The 10419-nt window shown below is 40.4% G+C and overlaps 1 non-coding gene across 1 annotated transcript; it reads left to right on the top strand.

Annotated features, from left to right (window-relative positions):
* The first annotated feature begins 285 nt into the window (after positions 1–285).
* On the top strand, positions 286–359 carry TRNAV-AAC (transfer RNA valine (anticodon AAC)). Its single transcript has one exon. It is a non-coding gene; the product is annotated as a tRNA-Val (tRNA).
* The last annotated feature ends 10060 nt before the right edge of the window (positions 360–10419 follow it).

Below are 10419 nucleotides of genomic sequence, written 5' to 3'. Positions count from 1 at the left end.
GCCATGTATTTGACAAAATAAGTTAATTTAATCTTGTTATATTTTTTTATTTTTGCAAAAAAAAGAGAATGTAGGTTAGAATTTTTAATTTTTTTACTAATGATTTATAAGTTGACTTGTTGACTTTATAGATGTGGCACTATGAAATATTGATATAATGATGTGTTATTCTGATTTGATGGCGTGACATGTTGATTAAATGATGTATCAAATGTATTAGTAAAATTCGTTTTTTCTTTTCTTTTTTTTACTAAACTTAAGAATAAAGAAAAAAATGTTTAAAATGGTTTTGTGGTGTAGTTGGTTATCACGTTAGTCTAACACACTGAAGGTCTCCGATTCGAGTCCGGGCGAAGCCACTAAAATATAGATATTTTTTATCTACCAAAAAAAGTTGTATTCTAAAAAAAAAATATTCAATCTAATTAATTAGTACAACCACATATATTTTATTTAACTTGAGAAAGTGTGGAATCTAAAATTATTCATTTTAGTCCATGAAAACTTATTCATTCACATTTCATTTCAATGGACTCTTTCATAACAACTCAATTCTCATGTATATATAATTCTCATTCAAAAGAAGAAAAAAAATTCATGCTTTAGATATGAAATTGAATTATAATAAATAACTACATTGTCCGAATCCAACCGAATTATATTTATATTGGAAAAGGTTGGATTAAGAAAACGGATTTCTAAATCCAGTCCAATTTGTCTAACTAGTATATTTATATTAAAAATTAACTAATATTAATATTAAACTATAATTATTAGCGACTTACAAATTAAAATTTAGCAACTTAAAATTAAAATTTAGCTAATTAATTCAATAAAACTCAACGAATATAATTTTATATAAAAACATTGAAAAAAATAAAAAATCAAAAGTACATATATAATATAGAGACGGGTCATGATGTGTTGAGTTCAGATGTTTGAGACAATTAAGCCTAATCGATTAGGTCAAACATCACATATTCATATCGAAGTTAATTTATGAAGGGTGGGCATGTCCACCACCTTTCATTATTGATATTCTTTCCATCGATTCTTCTTAATAAAAGTTTGTTTATTTAAAAAACAACTACTAAATGATGACATTAAATTAAAATGATGACCAAATAAAATTGGTTTGAGTAATAATACCCTTAAGTCATTTGAGTTATTTCGAATCAAATTTAGGATACACATTAGTTTAGTAGTCTTTTTGTTTTTAAAACGATGTCGTTTAAGGTTTTGGTACATGAAATAAATTTTTTTTATTAAATTATCTTAATTATAATATTATTTTTCTAAACTTTATAAATATTTTGAGAATATCAATTGTTTTATTTATTTTTATTGTAATCAAAATGTAAAGATATATTGGAAATTATAAAATCACAAAACTGAAACACACATTAATTTTTTTTATTTAATATGAATTACCACATCAAAATGTAAAAACTCTCTTAATAACTAGTTGTACGTATTTGTGACACGAACACTAGACCGGACCATACTACTAATGATTTCCGAACAATAAAATTTTATTTAATATAAGTCTAAGAAAAGTAAAAACTCTTCTAATAACTGCTTTCAACATAAGATTGAGACTGAACTTGAAACCCCTAGACCTTCCAAGCTTCAATGGCGGAGTTCTCATCAAAATTATAATAACCAACTATATTTTCGTCGCGAAGTGTTTGGTCACATATACCCTTTGCATCATTTTTATGGTCCAAACTCAAGCTATCACTGGAAACTCCTAATTGCTGAGCAATTGATTTCCTGAGCAATTGAATGGTCATTGTTGCTTCAACCTCTATATTGAAATTACGGAAGCTAAGAATTTGAACACGGAACTTGGAAGAAGAAGGTCGGAGAGTAGTGACACGAAGATCAAGAACAGAATGATCTTTGATTTCATAGGATTCGATTGAACGAGAATCTTGTAACGTTTCTTCATTGAATATGAGGTTTTGTGCTTGGATATTGTTGAAGGAATAGAGGTTGTCGATTCTTTGTTTGAGATCGAAAATTGTGGATTCGGATGGCATATCGATATGAACTAGACATGGAGATCGTGGATCATAAGAACGGATGAAATTCACCTTCAAATGCACCATACTAATATTAATTTAATTTAATCTAATGATAGATCAAAACAATGTAATTTGGTTGTGAATTGTAGGGGTTTAATATATATGGAGAAGTCATGGTTTGAAGATGATTGAGATTGATTTTTCATGATGTTTTTATGTAGGCAAAATACACTGGGTCCGAAAAACTGACAAGTCCACTGAATTTTAAAGACGTCTCGTTAGTTCACCGATGTTACTTAAAGTGACCTATTTACTTAAAGTATTTTTATCTTTTTGAATTTACTTAAAGTAAACGTATTGGTTTGGTACGTTCTTTAATTTGCATAAATCTTCTTTTATGCTGTCACATAATAATAAAAGGTTAATCATATCACATTACGTAAGTTAATGAGGCTAATATGAAATTTTTAAAACTCAGAGGGTTAATCGATATTTTTAGCCAAACACAGGGATCACAAATACATTTATTCTTTTATCATAAACCTTGTTCGAACCGTACTCTTTTTGGGATAAATTGTAAAATATTTCTAATGTTAATAATTACGAGCAATTTTGCTCGTAACATTTAAAAAGATATAATTATATCTAATGATAAAAATAAAACGGATCTATTAAAATAATTTTTTGTGGTAGTTGAAGTAAAAGATGTGTGAGCTAACAAAAGAGCAACTCATTTTATTTGCATTTCTACCAAGTACAAACACAAGAAATTTATCTCTAATTGATATATTTTGTTCATCTATTCTTTTCATTTCTAATATTTTTAGTTTGCCCTTTAATTTTTCGTAATATTTGATTTTTAATAATTAATTTTTTTTGTAGAGGTTTTAATAATTAATTAGAACCATAAAAAATAAAAAAATATCTTTATCATTTGAGCCAAAAGAAATTTTACTCTAATATTATAAATGAGTGTAAACTGAGACGATTTCAACCTTAAAAAAATTCAGGAGGAGGATAAGGACAGACACTGCTGGGCCTTGACTAATAATGGTTCTTATTCTTGCAAATCGGTCTATGAAGCTTTTACCCCTAATAGGGCTGATCCTCCTTTGGAAATTTGGAAGTCCATTTGGGCCCTCAAAGTCCCCTACCGCATTAGGAGTTTCCTATGGCTGGGAGTCAAAGACAGGCTCCTCACGAATGCAGATAGACACAGAAGGCACTTGGCTGTATCTAGTGCCTGTAGCAGATGCAGCGGCCATGTGGAAACCTTGTGCCATGCTTTGAGGGATTGCCCGAATAGTAGAAAGGTTTGGGAAGGGGTCCTTCCTCACCACATCCTTCCTTCCTTTATGGGGTTCTCTGATATTGACTGGTTCTCTGAAGGCGTTAATGGGAATTTGTTGGCCAGTATGGAGTACGGGGCTATTCTCTTCGCTATTATTTGTCACCAAATGTGGAAATGGAGGAATGAAGAGTTATTTGCTGAGAAGACTGTCTTTATTCCTGACCTCCGGTTTTACTTCTCGAAAAAACTCTCTGTTATTACAAAGAGTTTTGAAGGAGAGCCCCTGGTTCACCCCTCCCCGGTTAAAGAGGTCCAGTTAGTTGGTTGGAGCAAGCCCAGGGAAGGGGTTGTCAAGTTGAATACGGATGGCTCCTGCCTTAGTAATGGCAGAATTGCTGCTGGTGGAGTTCTTCGGGATGCTGGTGGCGCCTGGCTGGCTGGGTTTACCCATAACTTAGGTACGGGCTCCTCCTTTACTGCAGAGCTCTGGGGGATCTTGTCTGGCATTAAACTCGCCATTCGCATGGGTGTTAAAAGACTTTCGGTGGAGTCTGACAATTTGGAGGCTATCAACAGGATTTCGGATAGACAGGCTGTTTGTCTTAAGAGTCAGAATCTCATTAAAGCCATCTTGAGGCTTCGTCCTGCCTTCGATTCTCTTACCTTCTCCCATATTTATAGGGAGCAAAACCGCGTGGCGGATCGCTTGGCAGCTGCTGGGCATGGGGGGGTGTTAGGTGTTTCTACCCTTTCCGTTCCTCCTTCTTTTCTGTTACCTTCTCTTCTTGAGGATAGGATTGGGGTCAGTCTTCCTAGACTGATCTCGGATTAGGTTTTTGTTTGTTTGTTTTTTTTTTCTTCCCTTCTTACCCAAAAAAAAAAAAGAAAAAAAAAACTATATATTTTACACCGGTTACATATATATTTATTTAAAAAAACAAAGGTTTTGCAAAAAAAATCATAATAAATTTAGAGATTATAATGTTTTTATGCACAATTCATAGTATATTTGAATTTTCTTTTTATATCAAATACGTACAAAGCATATGATATAAGAATAATGATAAGATTAAATTTATATATTATATTATCATGTTTTTTTATATGTATCTTTGATTTGTTATTCAGAGTGATGATGGAACGTATGAATAAACCTATTCATGGACCGCTAACATAGAGGGCTTTCGCCTAAAAATAGTCAAGTCAAGCTCAAGTAGTTGTTAATTTAGATGAGATCAGACTAGATCGGACTCGGCTAAAAAATAAAATTAATGCCAATTCGAATAAGTCCATCTATGAATATATATTTTTAATAATAAAATTTAAACTTCGTATTTTAAAACAAGTATTTAATATATAAATATATAAATTTAATAATTAACATTAATATTGCGGGTCGGATTGGGCCGCTCGTTCTATTTTTTTAAATCTCAAATCAGTTTTAGAAATATATGTGTTTTAACGGGTCTGGACTGAACCCAATTAATTTTTATTGTCCAAGCATGACCCGTTGGATGCGAATGTGGACGAATTGGACAGATATACGAAAATGTGAACCGATCTACGTACAATTAGATTACAGATAACGTGATTCAAAACTGAAGAGTTAGTTTTATTAATATGTTTAAATTAGCCCAAATTATTAACAATGTGATGTAGGGTGAAATCGACTGAGGATTTTAATCGTAAATCCACAAAGAATTCAATCTTCTCAAGCTAAACTTGAAGGTTGAGTTAACCCAATGGATATGAAATCCAAGCTCTCAAAGGAGGCTATAAGTTTAATTCATCAAAAGTTGAGAACATTACAAAACATGGGGGTTTAAATACTCTCCCACAAAACAAAGCAAAAATCGACTGAGGATTTTAATCGTAAATCCACAAAGAATTCAATATTCTCAAGCTAAACTTGAAGGTTGAGTTAACCCAATGGATATGAAATCCAAGCTCTCAAAGGAGGCTATAAGTTTAATTCATCAAAAGTTGAGAACATTACAAAACATGGGGGTTTAAATACTCTCCCACAAAACAAAGCAGAAGACCCAAAAGCCTATGAATAGGGTTTTGGTTAACACATGGCCATAAGGGTATAATAGGGAAGGGGAAGTTTAGTAATTAAGTCACAATGGCAAAACAGTAAATAGAGTGTCACAGAAATGGTCCCCTCAAGGTGAGAACTTGGAGGGGAAGTATTCTCCAGCTCAAAACACGCCCCGCGTCTCGGGGTTACGCCCCGCGTAGATGTGCTCCTGAACTTGAGGAGGCTGGCTCGAGCTCAGTACGCGAGGCGTCCTGCGGATTACGCCCCGCGTCTTGGGGCTCCTGAACTTGGTGGATCTCTGGACTAGAACCTACGCGAGGCGCCCAAGGGTTGCGCCCCGCGTGTTTGCTCTCCTGGACGTTTTCTTGCTTGATGTGGTTCACTATGCCCCGCGTGGTGAGGGATGCGCCCCGCGTCACTAACTGGTATGGCTTTTCATCCAAGACCACCATTCCCACGCCTTGCGTTCGGTTGGGCACGCCCCGCGTGCCCTCTGGCTTGGGTTGTTCCTTGCTCTCCTTGAGTGGGTTCTCCCGAGTGGCTCCTCGTTGTTCCGGACTCGGGTCTAGTGATAAGATGTCCTCATCATTCTCCCCTTCTTCGAAAGAGTCGGGTCCCCCCTCGGTGACTTTGGTTGGCAACGTCCCCTCCGGTTTCCACAAGCTAAGATCCTGCACATTAAAAGAAGAAGACATCTTCCCAAGCCAATTATGAAGGGTTAGTTGGTAGGCATTGGCGCTCATTTTCTTGGTGATTGGGAACGGGCCGTACTTCCTCGGTCTCAATTTACTACTAGGGGCGTGCATGAGTCGCTCCTTACCCAAGTACACCATTACTTCATCCCCCACCTCAAATTGCACATCCCTTCGGTGCTCGTCAACTTTGGCCTTGTCCCTACTATTCTTCTTCTCAATACTATCCCACACTTTTTGGTGCATTTGGTGGTAGTTATTGGCCAAATTCTGGGCCGCCACACTCTTCCCTTCTACCTTCGGAATCTCCCCTAAATCAAGCAAATGGTTCGGGGCCTTGGTGTACACAACTTCGAAGGGTGACTTCCCGGTGGTCGAACTTACGGCGGAGTTATAGGCAAACTCGGCTTGGGCGATCACATAATCCCACATCTTGGGCTTATCCCGGAACTTGCTCCGTAACAGATTTCCCAAAGTCCGATTCACTACTTCGGTTTGCCCATCCGTTTGGGGGTGAGCTGTGGTGCTAAACTTCAAGGTAGTTCCTAGAATAGCCCAAAGAGTTCGCCAAAAGTGGCTAACAAACTTCGTGTCCCGATCCGACACTATACTCTTTGGAACCCCATGTAATCTCACTACCTCACGGAAGAAAAGCTTAGCAATGGCGGTGGCGTCATTAGTCTTTCGACATGGGATGAAATGTGCCATCTTTGAAAACCTATCCACCACCACGAAGATAGAGTCCATGCCCCGTTGAGTCCTTGGCAGTCCCAACACGAAATCCATCGAGAGATCCTCCCAAATAGTTTCCGGAATCGGCAAGTGCATACGTAATCCGGCATTGGTGGTATGCCCCTTGGAGGATTGACAATTCTCACATCGCTCGACGATATATGCCACATCTTTCCTCATCTTAGGCCAAAAGTATCGGGAGCTAACCGCCTCCAAGGTCTTATCCCTACCAAAGTGGCCGCCCAACACTCCCCCATGTAGCTCTCGGATCACTCTTTCTCGTATAGACGTGTTTGGAAGGCACAGCTGGCTACCCTTCATGAGAAATCCGTCCACAAGCTGATATCCTCCCTCTTCGGTGCCCCTTCTACACTTCTCCCACTCAATACCAAAGTCTGCGTCATCTTCGTATTCTCCCTTGATGTGCTCAAAATCTGTTAACTCCAAGGCCACGGTCTTCATAAGTGCAATCCTCTGGCTCAAAGCATCCGCCACCTTATTCTGTTGACCCGATTTGTGGAGAAGTCGATAAGGAAACTTATCCACAAATGCGGACCACCTAGCATGCATGGAGCTCCGGATTTGCTTTTGACTCCCCAAGTACTTAAGGGCTCGGTGGTCGGTGTACAACATGAACTCCTTCCCAATAAGGTAGTGCTCCCACGTCTTGAGAGCCCGCACTACCGCATAGAACTCCTTATCATAAGTGGCCCATTTCTGCCTTGAGTCACATAACTTCTCGCTGAAATACGCTATGGGCCTCTTTTCTTGCATTAACACTCCCCCAACTCCAACTCCACTAGCATCACACTCAACCTCGAAGAGCTTCTCGAAGTCCGGAAAAGCTAACACCGGAGCGGTACTTAGCTTCTCCTTAATCAAAGCAAAATTGTTCTCTTGCTCATCTTTCCACTTGAAACCTCTACCCTTCTTCAAGCATTCGGTCATAGGAGCCACGATAGCGCTGAAATTTCGGATGAACCGCCTATAGAACGTAGCCAACCCATGGAAAAACCTAATATCCCCAACTGTCTTCGGAGTCGGCCATTCCCGGACAGCCCTCACCTTCTCTTCATCCACTCGAATCCCACTCCCACTGACCACATACCCAAGGAAAACCAAGCTCTCCATCACAAAGTCACACTTCTTAGTGTTGGCAAAGAGTTGGTTTTCCCGAAGCAAGGTTAATACGGTCCTCAAGTGCTCCATATGCTCTTCTAGTGTCTTACTATGGATGAGGATATCATCAAAGTAAACCACCACAAACTTCCCAATCACCGGACGCAACACTTGGTTCATCAATCTCATGAAAGTACTCGGTGCATTGGTCATCCCGAATAGCATCACTAACCACTCATATAGCCCGTCACGCGTCTTAAACGTCGTCTTCCACTCATCTCCCACCTTGATTCGGATTTGGTGATACCCGCTCCTCAAGTCGATCTTCGAAAAGACCTTAGAACCACTCAACTGATCGAGCATATCATCAAGTCGGGGAATCGGGAATTTGTACCGAATGGTAATCTTGTTGATGGCTCGACTGTCCACACACATCCTCCACGACCCATCCTTTTTGGGTGTCAACAAGGCCGGCACCGCACATGGGCTCATGCTTTTCCTAACATACCCCATTTTAATCAATTCGTCCACCTTTTCCTTCATTACCTCACTCTCCTTGGGACTCATCCGGTAGTGGGGAAGACTAGGCAAGCTAGCTCCCGGCACTAGATCAATGTGGTGTTGGATGTTCCGTAGGGGTGGTAACCCATCCGGTAATTCATCCGGGAAGACATCTCGGAATTCATTAAGTAATCTCCCCACTTCCTCCGGAACCTCTTCATTTTCACTTCCCATCCTTCCTGCCGGTGTGCTCGTCTTCACCATCACTATATAAACCGTTTGGCTTTCCCCACACTCGTTAATAAACGCCTTGTGAGTTGGGCAGACGATCAAGGTAGACTTCCCTTTGTCTTTGGGCTCCCCCGATAGAGGTGTTAGTACATATCTGATGCCGTCCTTCATAAAACGATAAGTGTTCTTTCTCCCGGCGTGGGTGGCGTCTCTATCAAATTGCCACGGACGCCCCAACAGTAAGTGACAAGCATCCATCTCCACCACATCACAATAAACCTCATCCCGGTACTCCCCTATCTCAAGAGGGACCTTACATCTTTGAGTGACTTTCATTGCTCCGACATCCTTGATCCACCCCACACTATACGGACTAGGGTGCGCCTCAAGCTCCAATCCAAATCTCTTGGCTGCGGTATCACTAATAATGTTCTTTTGACTCCCACTATCGATGATCACATTGCACTTCACTCCTTGCACTAGACATCGGGTTCGGAACAATTGGTGTCGTTGATCCGAAGCTACTCGACTTGAGACTAGGAGCCTCCTCACTACGTGTATGGCGTGGTCCCCATCATACTCTTCCCCATACTCATCCTCAACGGGAACACAACAAACATCCCCCTCGTCATCATAGTCCTCGTCGTCCTCATACCGCTCAACCATGTTAGCACTTCTTCTCTTGGGGCACTCGTTGGAACGGTGGCCCTGCTCGTTGCATCGGAAACACTTGAATGGAGCCGGCTTAGCATAAGGGTTGTTGCCCCTAGGGGGTTGTGTCGCCTTAAAAGGCCTCACATCTCCACTTGGTGCCTTTCCCGTACTTGGCGCCTTGGAATCGCTTGAACTTGCGATTCCTTTACCCTTATCGATCCCCTTGGGAGCTCCTCTCCCTCCATAGGTACTCTCGACCCCGGTCCTCCTATAACCTTCTCGACCCCTCAAGCTCAACTGTGCCTCGGCCTTCAATGCTAAATTACGGGCATCTTGCACCCGAATCACCATTTGCGTTCCAATCCGATCTTGGATGTTGTACCTTAACCCTTCAAGATACCTTGAAGTCTTTTGGCTCTCGGTTTCCGACAAATTAGCCCTTGCCGACAGCCGCAAGAACTCCGAGGTGTACTCGTGCACACTTCTAGCACCTTGAGAACAATTCCGGTAGGAACTGTAGATGTACTGTTCATAGTCGGGTGGTAGAAACCTCTCCCGCAACATCGACTTCATCCTTAATCAAGACCTAATCGGTTCCCTTCCTCCTCTTCTTCTTCCCTCCTTCATGTTATCCCACCAAACTGAAGCTCCTCCTTTCAACCGGTAAGCTACTAACCGAACCTTCCGGTCTTCCGGTATTCCCGCATAGTCAAAGAACCGTTCTACCTCAAGCAACCAATCGAGGAAACCCTCTATATCAAGTTCTCCCCCGAATGACGGTAAGTCCACTTTCAACTTGAAGGCATCATCTCTATCAAAATTTCCTCCATACCCCATTCTCACATTTGGTCCACCTCCATATCCGCCCCTCTCATTACCTCGGCCCTCATACGGGTCATTCAAACCCACATTCCCCTTTTCGTAACCACCTACAACATCATTATGCACAATATCCATATTCCTGGCACGCACATGCGCGGGACCAACAACATCATTCACATGCACCTCATGTCTAGGCCTACCATTCATGGCATTATCATCAATCATAATCCCCATATTCCTAGCAATCCTAGGCATGTCATAATCATCAAAGAAATCCCCATCACTATCACTATCCACGTTTCTAATGGT

The sequence above is a fragment of the Euphorbia lathyris genome, chromosome 10 (genome assembly GCF_963576675.1).
Source record: "Euphorbia lathyris chromosome 10, ddEupLath1.1, whole genome shotgun sequence".
NCBI classification, from domain to species: Eukaryota; Viridiplantae; Streptophyta; class Magnoliopsida; order Malpighiales; family Euphorbiaceae; genus Euphorbia; species Euphorbia lathyris.
Note: the sequence above shows the minus strand (reverse complement) of the source record. Positions and strands in the feature narration are given on the sequence as shown.